Source organism: Salmo trutta, chromosome 19 (genome assembly GCF_901001165.1).
Source record: "Salmo trutta chromosome 19, fSalTru1.1, whole genome shotgun sequence".
NCBI lineage: Eukaryota > Metazoa > Chordata > Actinopteri > Salmoniformes > Salmonidae > Salmo > Salmo trutta.
Window position 1 is genome coordinate 22,153,933 of NC_042975.1, and position 14,643 is coordinate 22,168,575.

Consider the following 14,643-nt stretch of genomic DNA (forward strand, 5'->3'; position numbering starts at 1 on the left):
GGACAAAATGGCACTTAGGAGATTGCATCCATTCAATGGACCTGTGTACTGTTTTTCTAAGTACAGTCTACTACTGTCTAGTGCCAATCATCAACATAAGGAAATGGCCAACCAGATTCCATCAAGACAACTGTCTTGGTTACCACCAAGGAGTAGTACTCTCTCCACGCCCTCTGTGTCTCGGCCAATGCTTTGTAACACAGCCAGACAAAATGTCTAGGAAACTCGAGAATGACATTTCACACCTCAAAACTAATTGTGGGAATATGAATGGTAGCTCTAGCTGTAGTTTTAACCTACGTTCCAAGAGTCTCCCACTAAGGGTGTATGTTTTTTAACCAACTGTAGGGTTACCATATTGCTGCCCATACATGTATGTATTTTTGGAGAAGGGAGCTCACAAATATGCAGCATCCATAGCGGTTGGTGTGATTTTCTCTGCTTTGATCTGCTGTTGAATCAAAATCAAATATTTCTAACCTCACCCAGCTCAGCTGTTACCAGGGCTCTTGAATATAATAAATTCAGGATTTACTGGCAGGCTTCATATTTCTCTCTGTGAGGCTGTATTAATTTATTAGGATTATCTGCATTCCACCAGAGATAAAAAGCAAAAGCACAAAGAGGTTTGCAGTCTTGTTAAAGGTCTTTAAATGCAGAATTAATAATAAGCTGCTGCTAATTTGATTTAGCTTTTGATCCTTGAATAATCATTTTTACAGTAAAAAAACAACTTGATTTTGGTGTGAATAATAATCATCATCATCATCATCACCATCATATTGTAAAGAAGTTTAAATGTACTTTCAATAAACATTATTGTCATTATTGCCAATAAATAGCTGTATTCATAGCTTGACTATGATCTATCACACTATAATTACATCCACTTCAACTAAACGTAATTAAAAACATCAGCATTCTGTTTAGTGAGTTTTGCTTAGTTTCAGGAATGTCTCCCTGCTGTTACTTCATTTCCTCATCCTAAAAAAGGGCAATACGATCAAAGTGCTGAAGCTAAAATCATTAGCAAATGACTAAATATTTTATTCAATGCTATGACATACTGTGATGTTTTATAGTTATAGACTTATATCCAGATCTCCAACCATGAGGGTTGTCTGGACAACCTCTACAGAACCATAAAGATCTTGCCTAGTATACTTGGTGATCTGATGATTTTGGAAAGCATATTGTTAAAGTAATAGGAACTAAATCCATTCACATCTGCTGGTTGCTATTCAAATGTAGTGGCTTTGGAAAACATCTGAGAGTTCTAATGCATTTTCATGACCCTATCTATTTTCAGTCCTTCTGCAGACTGAGCAAGCAGCAGCGAAGGATCAGCCAATTGCACATGACACAAACAACATGGCAGATCGTTAAATACATCCACTGCTCCTCCAGAGCATAAATCAAGCAAATTTGTTTCCTCTCCATGTCGCTCCCCGGTGACGGACTTAGAGTTAGAGCGATGCCAACGCAGCAGTAGTGGGATAATGGGGCGAGGGATAAAGTATAAAAGCATCCAGGGTCGTCCTTATACTGAGCCCTCCGACGGTTAAAGCAGGCCTCGTCCCTCCTCAAGAGAGCAATAGGGATCAAGCAAGCTTAGTGGGCCTGGCCGGTGAGGGACCCTGATGTAGGGGCCACAACATGCATCCCAATCATCTCGAGGTCTGCTGGTGTGCTGCACTATGGAGGCCTGTACAGCAGAGAAAAAGGCCCAAATGTTCCCGGGGATAGAACAAGACCTTGGTGCACTCCAACGCGATACACCCAGCAGACTAAGGCCTCATGAATGATTTCAAACAAAACAACTCTCTCTCCCCTTCTCTCTCTCGCTCTCTCCCCCTCCATCTGACTGCTAAGACGAAGATTATGAAATGGGGTTATTAGTTAGAATGAGACCTGAAAAACCTTGATGGTTTTCTCAGAGAAAATGATGTATTTGTTACTTTGGCACAGTGAAGGAGGTGGTATTAGGGGCTAAGGCAAGGAAATAGCAGGCATTTGCACATCACTTAAATTTTCTCAATCACTTTATGGCCACACATAAATGCACAAATTGGTTTATAACATATGCTTTTCTCGCTCTGCTTATTTCCTTCATTTGTGCGACTGAATTACTTTATTAGTGATTATCCCCAAAAAGCTGCAGGAGAGCACAGTAATAATGTAATTGACCCATAAACTGGAGAATGGGAATATGCAAATAATGTCTGGGTGTTTTGTATCTGCAGTTTTGCCCCTGGGCTGCTTGTCCCATGACACAAATCAGCAATTAGGATCCCAGCAGGGTTTTGGAGCATCTAAATTGTCAATACCCCGATCTACCAACATTTGGAATTGTGTGGGGTACACAACAAAATGGCACAAGCACTAAGGATGAGTGGTTTGTGACAAAATTGAGATTATAGTGTGTGTGTGTGTGTGTGTGTGTGTGTGTGTGTGTGTGTGTGTGTGTGTGTGTTATTTGACTCTCTTATTTTCCACAACTAACTTTTGAATTATTTGCTTGGATCATGAGTCTGATATTTATTTTACAGACACACAAGTTACATTCATTCTTTGACTCATATTCTTCTGTCAACACAAATAAAGACAAATTAAGAAAATGCATTGTTTATGTTCATAGTCAAAGTTCAAACAAATCTGGTCCATTGAAGTGTTTACGACTGTCCCATATGTGGTAGATACGTAGGGGACTAAATGCCTGAGTCACTAGCTTTTGTTATGTGACTTGTGAATACATTGCCGCAGCAATTTTATTACCATTTCTTGCTTGGTAATGTGAGTACAACATGCAAAGACATCAGATTTTGTATGTATAAAGGGATAAGGGTCACTGTGCACAACACTGACCCTGCATCATGTTCAACCCTATACCACAAGGACTTTCAGCCTTCTTGAAAGTTGATTGAACAGGGCCCTTTAGTTGAGTGAGGCCTAAAGATTAGCTTTCAATATTACATGTTTTACATATTATATGTTTCTTTACAGTAGTTTTACACGTTTCATGTTTACAATTACTTGGCATGTACATGGCTTATTTTCCAATTTCCAAATAAGATGCAGATTCTGATTTTGCTCTAAATATAAACTGCTTTGAATTATGCTCTCTGAATATAACTTTCATCAGAACTTGAGAGGTTGTATGGAATACTCCTTCAAATGGAGTTTATATAATCATTTTTGTGGTAATACCTTGTATGTATATATCAGTTTAGTTTAAATATAAAAAAACAAAAGTGAGTTAATATCAGATGCAGGGTTATACCCAATAATACTTCAACTACTTCGACTAAATAAAACCATATTAGAAGACCAAACATTGCAAATGGGCACATATTGAATGCATGAATTGTGAATCAGAACTCACTATAATGTTCAACAACTTTGAAGCTTAGAGGGAGAAAGACAAAATAGCTTAATTCTTTATAATCTATACATGACAATAAATTGTGAATACATGACTGGAGTCAACTCCAAATTATGTGACATTTTGAGAGTGTTCATGTAAAATGCCCAGCCCACTAAAAGCCCAGTCCTGGAATAAACAAGTAATCCAAAATAGAAAGTATATATAGCGACTAGGCATTGAGTCGTGCCACACAAAGAGGGCTAATGTTCAGTCTGGAGTGGTCTTGCAGGGTATGCCTCAGCAATGAAAAGCAAACATTGTAGTCACTGAGTTGACGACAGCCACAAGCCATTCACTTATGAAGGTAGAAAGATAGAAATACAGTAGCTAATAAAGTGCCAAACTGAATTTATTTTGATACATGGATTAAAGTCATCCGACTTGTTGACTAGAGCAATTAAATAACTATAACAATATTTTACAAGATGCTATTTCAGATTAATTCAAACTAAAACACTGACTATAATGCATACAAATAGGGCAGTGGGTTGGATTGCTTTGTTGGAGCGCCAAGTGCCAAGACTTCAAATGATCTAATCCAAACCACATAGCGCTACAATAAAATCTTTAAAACTCTTTGCCATGCTCAGGCTATTGCAAGATTTGATTGACAAGCCATAACCAGCGTACCGTTTGTAGTTTAGACAAAGTGGCAATGATTAGGCTACAATGTCTAGCATAACGCATAACCAATGTGCCAAAAAACGCAAAAATAATGCGCCTCAATTGCCTATACGTGAATAGATTATTAATGTAGCCCATTTGTCAATTATAAACAATTTTGTTGACTTTCATCCTCTTATACTTATATTACATACATTAGCAGTTATTTACAGTGAATTTGGGATAGCTTATTGATGCCAAACGGGACTATTTGTAGCCTAAAGTTAGTCCTATACTATTAGTTATTTTACCAGCCTGGTCTGACAGCAAAACGTGCTTTTTTCCTTAGAGAAGAGGAGATATTTCTTCCACCTATAGCCCATCTATAACAATAAGCTAATGAAAATGATTCGATCGAATACAATGAAGTTTAAAGACAATCGTCCAGCTAAAAATCTATGAAAATTATAGACGACTCGATGTAAATATGAATAAAATCCATATCCATGAAATAGGTCTATCATACAGGCTATGCCAGTCAAAACATATTTGAAAATACAATTAATAAAACTAAATATATACATGCATATTCATTAATTAAGAAATAATTATTCAATGAGCATGAATCCATTGTCGGAAAGCACGTTCAGGTGCAGTGTCTAAAAATGTCTAGTACAGTCTTCGATAATTCTCTCTTCTCCATATCCCTTGAAAACTAAAGTGTCCACGCAAAACGAAAACGCCTAATGCCATTATCTGAAACATACATAGGCCATTTTATTCATCCAAACGCTGCATCAAGCACAAATCCTCGTCTTTCCATCCAGTACAAAAATGTATCACCCTTCTCTGTTCTCTTTTTCCTCTCCTCTTCCCTCCCTTTCGCACATGCACTCTCTCCCTCCTCCCCTCTCTCCCTGTCTATCTTGTTCTCTTCCCCTCGCGCTCTCTCTCTCTCTCACTTCCTCCCTCTCGCTCTCTCTCTCGCGCTCTCTCTCTTTCCCTAGCATGGCCCTGTCTGTATGAATAATGTGCTGCCTTTTGTAATGACGCTGGAGTGTTAGCCTGCTCCATGCTCTGACATTGAAAATGAATGACAGCTTACCTGAATGCCAATCTTCATCAGACTGACACTAGGCTGACAACACAGCCTATACTCCCCTGCACAAGCAGTGACGTGTACCATGTAAGACCCCTCCCACCCCCAACCCCACCACCACCACCACCCCCCCACCCCTGCCTCATCTGCCTCCTCGTAGCCCCCCTCCCATCACCTCCACTGGTCTCCCACCACACAAACCCAGGCCCTGCGCATCTCCATCTACTCAAACCGCGGAGTCTGCCGGCCCCCTGTCGGCGCAAATTAAAAATTACATATTGACGGTGAGACAAGCAAGTGATGGGCTACATTCATTGGAAACATTGTAGCAGACATCCTCGCATGAGGATGGATACATTGCATAACTTCACAATGATGACACACCTTTGAAAAAAAAGAGCCAGGCTATTGGTCTAGGTCTGCGCTATTCATTATTCATAATGATATATTATTCCAATATTACAGTGGCAATAGGCTACAAATATTACATGTTCAGTATGTGTACTTAGTCCCCTCCTTTATTCCCTGTTCACCCACGACTGTGTGGCCAAACACGACTCCAACACCATCATTAAGTTTGCTGACGACACAACAGTGGTAGGCCTGATTACCGACAACGATGAGACGGCCTATAGGGAGGTCAGAGAACTGGCCGTGGTGCCAGGACAACAACCTCTCCCTCAATGTGAGCAAGACAAAGGAGCTGATGGTGGACTACAGGAAAAGGCGGCCGAACAGGCCCACATTTACATCAACGGGGCTGTAGTGGAGCGGGTCGAGACTTTCAAGTTCCTTGGTGTCCACATCACCAACAAACTATCATGGTCCAAACATACCAAGACAGTCGTGAAGAGGGCACGACAATACCTTTTCCTCTTCAGGAGACTGAAAAGATTTGGCATGGGCCCCCAGATCCTCAAAAAGTTATTCAGCTGCACCATCGAAAACATCCTGACTAGTTGCATCACCGCCTTGTATGGCAACTGCTCGGCATCTGACCATAAGTCGCTACAGAGGGTAGTGCGAACAGCCCAGTACATCACTGGGGCCAAGCTTCCTGACATCCAGGACCTATATAATAGGTGGTGTCAGAGGAAAGCCCGTAACATTGTCAGACTCCACTCACCCAAGTTATAGACTGTTTTCTCTGCTACCGCACGGCAAGCGGTACCGGAGCGCCAAGTCTAGGACCGAAAGGCTCCTCAACAGCTTCTACCCCCAAGCCATTAGACTGCTGAACAATTAATAAAAATCACCACTGGACAATTTACAGATTCCCTCAACTGGCCTGTACACTGACTCGGTACCGGTGCCCCCTGTATATAGCCTCGTTATTGTTATTGTGTTACTTTTTATTACTACTTTTTATTTTAGCCTACTTGGTACATTTTTTTCTTCTTCTTGAACTGCACTGTTGGTTAAGGGCTTGTAAGTAAGCATTTCACGGTAAAGTGTACACTTGTTGTATACGGCGCATGTGGCAAATACAGTTTGATTTGATGTAACAGTAACAGTGTAGGTTCCGTCCCTCTCTTCGCCCAGGGACCCTTGCACACATCAACAACTGACACCCCACGAAGCATCGTTACCCATCGCGCCACAAAAGCCGCGGCCGTTGCAAGGGGAAACCCTACTTCAAGTCTCAGAGCGAGTGACGTCACTAATTGAAACGCTATTAGCGCGCACCACCGCTGACTAACTAGCCATTTCACATCGGTTACACTCATGAAATTGTAGGCTGGATATTGTCTGAAAAGCATTTTGCGGCAGCCTGTGATTGAAATTACCCATGTTGAATCACCAACATAATCATCACCACGTTAGTTGGATTTATCGTGGTTATACTATTGTAAAAAAAAAGCATCCAAAGTTAAAGCCTAGGTAGTTCATAGCAAATAAACACAAGCGACCCTACCCAATTTCAGATGCAACTTCAGCTAGGACTAGAATACCCTACACTTCCCAGCATTCTATTCGGTATTTAGTAACAACCACTCTGTATGGCTCTTTGCCCTAGTGGTCTATCCTATGAAATTGAAGGTTATTTGTAACCAAGAGAGCCAGTTGGTAGTTGCTAAACAGTTCGCATGTAAGCGGTTGGTAGGCGACAAACATTCACACAACATTATCATGAGCGGTCTCGAACAGTGAGTCAATTATTTGGGAAAGAAGTTCGTTACTAACACAAGCTAGCCGTTTAGCTAGCTAACAAACTCGTTTTTTTAATCAAACTTGACTGTCAACTGCGAGTGAAAAATGCCAGTTCAAACGATGCAACTCGTTTTGTAGAAACACAATTTCACGCAAATAGCTTTGCTTGATCAACAACACAGCTCATTTGAATCTCCTCAAGACCTATGTGAGTAGTAAGCTAGCTAACGCGTTAGTCTAGCCCTTTGATTTGGTGAAGAATGGCTGGTACGGTATTGGGCGTGGGTACTGGGGTTTTCTTCATTGCTCTTATCTGGATTGTAGCTTTTGTGCTTAGGATGATCCTCTTGAGAGCTACTGGACCAACTAAGTAAGTTGTGAATGCATACACACATGCAGGTCTAAGTTAGCTAGATACCTAAACACATTTTAGTATTTTGTACACATTATCTTGTGCTGATATGATGCCAGTGAACATTGTACAGGACTTTCTCATTTGCATTACCCTGAATAGCCTACTTCTACCTCTGCCAAGAGGTCTGGACTTTCATGTCGATTGCCAACCTGGTCTTTTGGTATTTTATTATGATCCCCATTAAAAAAAAAGGGCAACTATAGTATTTGTATTATTCTGTACTCCCCATTTAGTATATGTTTCGTATGGTACACTACATGACCAAAAGTATGTAGACATCTACTCGTCAAACATCTCATTAAAAAATCATAGGCATTAAATGGAGTTGGTCTCCCTTTGCTGTTATAACGGCCTCTAATCTTCTGTGAAGGCTTTCCACTAGCTATTGGAACGTTGCTGCGGGGACTTGCTTCCATTCAGCCACGAGCATTAGTGAGGTCGGGCAATGATGTTGGGCGATTAGGCCCGGCTCTGAGTCAGCGTTCCAATTCATCCCAAAGGTGTTCGACGGGGTCGAGGTCAGGGCTCTGTGCAGGCCAGTCAAGTTCTTCCACACTGAGGCATTGTCATGCTGAAACAGGAAAGGGCCTTCCCCAAAAACTGTTGCCACAAAGTTAGAAGCACAGAATCGTCAAGAATGTCATTGTATACTGTAGCTTTAAGATTTCCCTTCACTGAAACTAAGGGGCTTATCCTGAACCATGAAAAACAGCCCCAGACCATTATTCCTCCTCCACCAAACTTTACAGTTGCATTGGAGCAGGTAGTGTCCTCCTGGCATCCGCCAAACAGAGATTTATCCGTTGGACTGCCAGATGGTGATGTGTGATTCATCACTGCAGAGAACGCATTTCAACTGTTCCAAACTCCAATGGCGGTGAGCTTTACACCACTCCAGCTGATGCTTGATGTTGAGTGTGGTGATCTTAGACTTGTGTGAGGCTGTTCGACCATCGAAGCCCATTTCATGAAGCTCCCGACAAGCAATTATTTTGCTGACGTATCTTCCAGAGGCAGTTTGGAACTCGGTAGTGAGTGTTGCAACCGAGGACAGGTGTTTTTTTGTTGTTGTTTTTTTACGCGCTTCAGCACTCGGCGGTCCCGTTCCGTGAGCTTGTGTGTGGCCTACCACTTCGCGGTTGAGCCATTGTTGCTCCTAGACGTTTCCATTTCATAATAACAGCACTTACAGTTGAGCGGGGAAGCTCTAGTAAGTCAGAAATGTAAAGAACTGACTTGTTGGAAAGGTGGCATCCTATGAAGGTGCCACGTTGAAAGTCACTGAGCTCTTCACTAATTCCATTCTATTGCCAATGTTTGTCTATAGAGATTACATGACTGTGCTCGATTTTGTACACCTGTCAGCAACGGTGTGGCTGAAATAGCCGAATCCACTAATTTCAAGGATTGTCCACATACTTTTTTATAGATGGTGTATGTATTCATTTAGGATGTCCATCACCCATTTCATATGATATGTTACGAATTACAATTCTTATTGCATACAAATTTGCAAAATGTACAATATGTTACGAATTTGCAAAACTTATGATATGTCAGGAATTCTAGCTAGGTGGCTAACATAAGCTAAGGGTTAGGGTTAAGGTTAGAGGAAGAGTTAACTAAAAGGGATAGTGGAAGGGTTAGCTGACATGCTAAGTAGTTGCAAATTAGCTAAAAAGTTGTAAGTAGTCAGTTTATACATTTCTGAATTTGTTATGATGAGATTTGAAATCACAACCTTTGGGTTGCTAGATGTTTGCGTTCTATGCCCAACCCGACAAACCACCCTACTTTCATTTTTTTGAATTAAGTAACCATCTGTTTTATGTAACAATACCAAACGTAACATATCATACTAATTTCAGTGTCCCGGACTAAACTATGTTACGTCTAGTCTATGAGACCAGGCTGTCATGTCACAGGTGGTGTTGTGGCATGTCCTGTAATCATAGGGTCATAGGTGAATGCCCCACTAGCTCTTCCACCTCAATCCCTTGGCCTACACTTTTGAGGATTATACTGTACACATTTATAATTTATTTCAGAGATGATATTAAATAGTTAGGCCCTACATCCTTAGTGTAATTTGTTTTTAGACTAACTGTTATTTCCACTGACACCAGCTAGGCTACATGTTTTTCACTACTGCTGAAATGGTTCTGTCATGATTTTACTGAGAAAATGAATTGCTTCACTAAGGCTGCCTTTAGACAGCCAGACAAATTCTGATTTTTTTTTCTTCCACTAATTGGTATTTTGACCAATCCATGTGATTTTTCTTCACATCAGATATTTTTCTGATCTGATTGGTTAAAACACCAATTCGTGAAAACTATGATCAAAATTGGGCTGCCTGTCTAAACAAAGCATGAAAATGAGTAAAAAGGGGTTAGTTTACTGGTTACAGATTTGATTGGCTTGATTGGAGTGCCCTTGGCCAAATTTGCATTAGTCCTACAGAACACCCAATCAAGTGATTACTAGGAAAATTATTTAATGAAGAATAAAACATTTTCCCTTTGTACTGTATACAGTACAACTCACATTATGGTGGGAGTACCACCTCTAAGACTATGAATTAGTCTGTTTGAGAAGGTTTGAATCCTAAGCAACCTGCCTACACGTTGTTAGAAGTACAATAGACCAACATAGCTACTGTAGTAGGTCAAAGCTTTGTGCTGGAATACCTTGGTAGAGAATTTGCCACTGACCAATCCCTATTTCACACTTAGATTTTGTGTTTAATATAAATTATATATCGGTATTGTTTTTGTTGACTAACAGCTTAGGGGTCATCCCTGTCTTCCTGCTGGCCCTCATTTCCACTCTTATCCTGGTGTTCTTCCCCCGCAGCTCAGAGACCCTGTCACCATTCAAAGACCTTTGAGGTAAGCTATAATACTGTAATCACACACACACTTGCAAGTGAACCGCAGCTGGCTGCCTCAATAGTTGCCTTGTCAGAGCAGAAGGTTGTTGTTGGCACACTTGGAATTCAAAGGCTCTCTTCAGAAGTGTGAGCCACTGGTGTCATGTGTTTTCTAATATTGATACTCAAGTTGAACAGGGTACTAACAGCAGCACCAAAAACTGAACTGGCCACACAGCACTTTACTGTGCACTGGCTGAACATCACTCAGGATTACACATGCACTGTTATGTTGAAATTGTAGTGTTGAGGGCTACCCTGAAAAAATCTAAGTTAATAAAAACATTTTATGTTTGTCTGCTAAATCACTGCAGTGCAGTGTAGGTTGATTTTTAATGGAGTATGAAGATCTATTGAATTTGAATAGAGTAGTTGAGCTCATCAAATGATTCCCCTGAACAACACAGAGGGTTTTGTCCCAAACAAGTAAACTGCTACTTTTTTTAAAATCATCATGGCTTTTGTTTTGTGGTCCATGTATGTAGGCCTAGCAGAGTGGCCTGCTGGCCCTGGCTGCAGAGCTGCATTCAGAACATGTGGCGGTGTGTTTGTCGTAAAGACCTGGTCTGATTTATCTCTCCCCAACAGCAGCACAAACAGACTGCAGTGCTTTCCTCCTGCACCGCCTGCCAAATAACGCAGCCAGATCCGCCAAGCTGCCACCCCAAAGAGGGCACCGCCAGCCTGGCCGGTGTGTGTATGGGAAAACCAGAACTACAGGGAGACATGAACTGCGTCTCAAATGACACCCTATTCTCTATTTGGTGCAGTACTGCACTAAATAGGTTATATGGTGCCATTTGGGACGCATTCATAGTGCTGTAGGCCTAGTGTCCTGTTAGTTTAGGCCAATGGGCAAGATCACCTCACACATGGACCTGAGGAATCAGATTCAGGCAATCTATTTTTGACTGCATGCATTCATAATCATGTGAATACATTCAGGATTTGCTGTTCTGCCATGATACTTTTTAAGGATTTCTATGTTCCCACAGCAAAGTGTTAATGTAGTTAGGTTTATGTTGTGAAATATTAATTGACTTGTAGATGAGTTTCAAGTCTTTGGAATGTGTAAAAAAAAAAAACGAAACTATTTTATTGATTTAAAAGATTACCGGTGGGGTACATAATTTCTAGGCCATATTCAAATAAAAAATAAACAAGCATAGCTAAGATTGTTTTAATTCTGCTGCCTATTGCACATTGTAAATAGTTGTCTCAATGGTCTACAACTGGAGTACTAGCTATCATTACATCAAAAACAATGCCAGAAGGTCTATTGAAATACGGGGGTATAACAGGCAACTATCTTGTAGAAGGCTGTCTTGGAAGAGGCTCAACCAGATATTCCTTACCACAGAGATCCTATTAAATTACATTCTATGTTTCTATGTGACTTACCTCCTAATAACTAGCTATTGTGTGCTAAAATAATAATATGCACCGTTTAAATAGCTAACAAAATGGCTACATGGACGGTCTACATTGACCCTCTATACACACTCACTCTATGCACATTCTACACACTCACACTCTCACTTAATTCGCTCACACACACAACGTGCACACATATTGATACTGTACACCAGTGGAGGCTGCTGAGGGAAGGACGCCTCATAATAATGGCTGGAATGGAGCGAATGGCATCAAACACATGGAAACCATGTATTTGATACCATTCTGCTCCAGCCATTACCACGTGCCTGTCCTCCCCAATTAAGGTGCCACCAACCTCCTGTGCTGTACACACACTCTCAATCATCATATATGCTGCTGCTAGTCTATCATATATCCTAGTCACCTTACCCTTATACATGTCTACCTCTATCAATCCAGTACCTTAGGGGTAAGGTGACTAGGATATATGATAAACAGACTAGAAGCAGTATATATGATGATTGAGAGTGTGTGTACAGCACAGGAGGTTGGTGGCACCTTAATTGGGGAGGAAGGGCTCATGGTAATGAGCGGAATAGGTGGAATTGTATCAAATACATCAAACACATGGTTTCCACTTGTATGTGACTGAGAGTGTGTGTGTGTGTGTGTGTGTGAACACTAGTGTAAGAAACCTCTAACCTCTCGCTGTTAAACAAAAGCAAAATAACACAGTGCCAATTAGGGCCTGCCCCAGACAGGGCCCCAGTACCGAGCAGTCCGATGCCACATTAATAAAACATGGGCCCCAGCTCTGGGCTCCGCTCGCTGGCTAATTGGCAAATAAGAAAGTGAGATGCGTTAAATGAGAGAACACTGCATTCGCCAGAGACGATGCCCCCCCCCCCCTTGCCTCACACCAAGGCCCTAGTATGTATCCTATCTTTTGAGGAATATTGGTCTTAATGTATTCAATTAATTTTTTGGTGTCATGAATCATTTGTGTTTTTGCTATCATCAAGTTTCAACATGCCAAAATGATTTTAGTTGAAAAGACATTTCAAGTGGATGATGCAACAAGTGATCATACTGCAGACATTGAGGGATCATTAGCTTTAAGAAAAGCCTTGAATGACTCATATCGCTATTATCAAGTCTCTTGCACTATCTTGCACTATAGGGTTGTGTGTTCGATTCCCACGGGGGACCAGTACGGAAAAAGTATGGGGGGGAAAAAATGTATGAAATCTATGCATTCACTACTGTAAGTCGCTCTGGATAAGAGCGTCTGCTAAATGACTAAAAATGTTTTTTAAAAAAAAAGAACAAAAAAGTCAATTTCTTGAATGAGGCCATGTTTGCTTGAGTACAATATAATAACTACTAAATCAAGTCAGACACTGTGATACGTTTACCAAAGTCCATGTTAAAGGCCCAATGCAGTTGTTTTCATCTCAATATCAAATCCTTTCTGGGGAACAATTAGTACCTAACTTGGCAAGAGCAATTTCTCAAGCATGAATTTTACTAGGAGTGTCTGGGTATGGTCTGAGTGGGGAGGGGAAAACTAACTGTTGAATGGCAGAGGGGTTTGGAACGCTGTTTGTTATTGGTCTAACTAATTGACCTCCGGATGATGCCAAGGCAGGCCAAAACTATCCCACCAAAACAAGCTGAAATTTCAGGCAGTCTTTTCAAACACCTCTAAAAGGGCATTATCATAATTTTCACAAGTTCACAGTATTATTCCACCCTTATAGTGTGCGCCAATATAATACACACAGGGAAATCATGTTTTTGACTGTACTGGGCCTTTAACATTTGGCTTATTGTGAAATGTAAGGGGTAACCTGCCTCGCCTTGCCTTCCATTTTCTCCCTCCCCAGAACTGATTGCAGTGGCTCACTTGTGACATCTGTTGGAAGAAAGAGGAATTACACCAACCATTTAAACACAAGATACCTACTTATCAAACATACACAAACCATCCATCCTAAACTAACCCATTTATCATCAGTTTGTAACTGTCTGAACATCTCTTTCCTCCTGCAGACCGTAGACACTTTCTTCATCAGCCAATACGTTCTGCTGTCGGTGGCCAGCGTAGGCTTCTTGGTTGCTCTGTTCGGCCTGCTGCCCCTCCATTTCCTGGAAGCTGTCTATGCCAAGCCCTTGAACACACTAGAGCTGAGTGGCCAGGCCAAGTTGGCCTGCTAGACTGGTGGCCAGGGCCCAATGTGCAGCGCTGGAGATGAGAAGAGGCCAACTAAGAGGGGCCCTAGTGAAATTGAGCGCAGGACAGGTTGGCAACCGAGCCCATCGACCGTTGTTTGTTGATGGGGGGCAATTTTGGGCGAACTGAAATTAAAGAGGCTACTATGTTCTTTGGTATAGGCCACTGTAAACATAGACAATATGTTTTGTGTTTATGGATAGCAATTAGGCTACTTTGAATTGTGGTGGTGGAGTAGCACTTGCATTAATAGAATGCCTGATATTGCCTGATTCAGAAGTTCAAAGGATAAGACTGATGACTGTATGTATATTTTTGACATTGATTTTTTTTTCACCAATTGTATTTATAAAATAGTTGTATTGTGATTTTTTTAGGAGAACTTTATTAAACATTTCAATGTTGTTCA

The 14,643-nt window shown here is 41.1% G+C and overlaps 1 protein-coding gene and 1 long non-coding RNA gene across 2 annotated transcripts in view; one reads left to right on the top strand and one right to left on the bottom strand.

Moving 5' to 3' along the window:
- The window catches only part of pknox2 (pbx/knotted 1 homeobox 2), a 114,254-nt gene extending 109,055 nt beyond the window's left edge, over positions 1-5,199 (bottom strand). Inside the window, exon 1 of the mRNA XM_029700132.1 lies at positions 5,133-5,199. The gene's annotated coding sequence lies outside the window, so the exon portion shown is untranslated. The remainder of the gene's footprint in view (positions 1-5,132) is intronic.
- A 1,951-nt stretch (positions 5,200-7,150) lies between these two features.
- LOC115154173 (uncharacterized) lies at positions 7,151-14,643 on the top strand. The gene is made up of 3 exons (XR_003867835.1): positions 7,151-7,647; positions 10,480-10,583; positions 14,054-14,643. It is a non-coding gene; the product is annotated as an uncharacterized LOC115154173 (long non-coding RNA).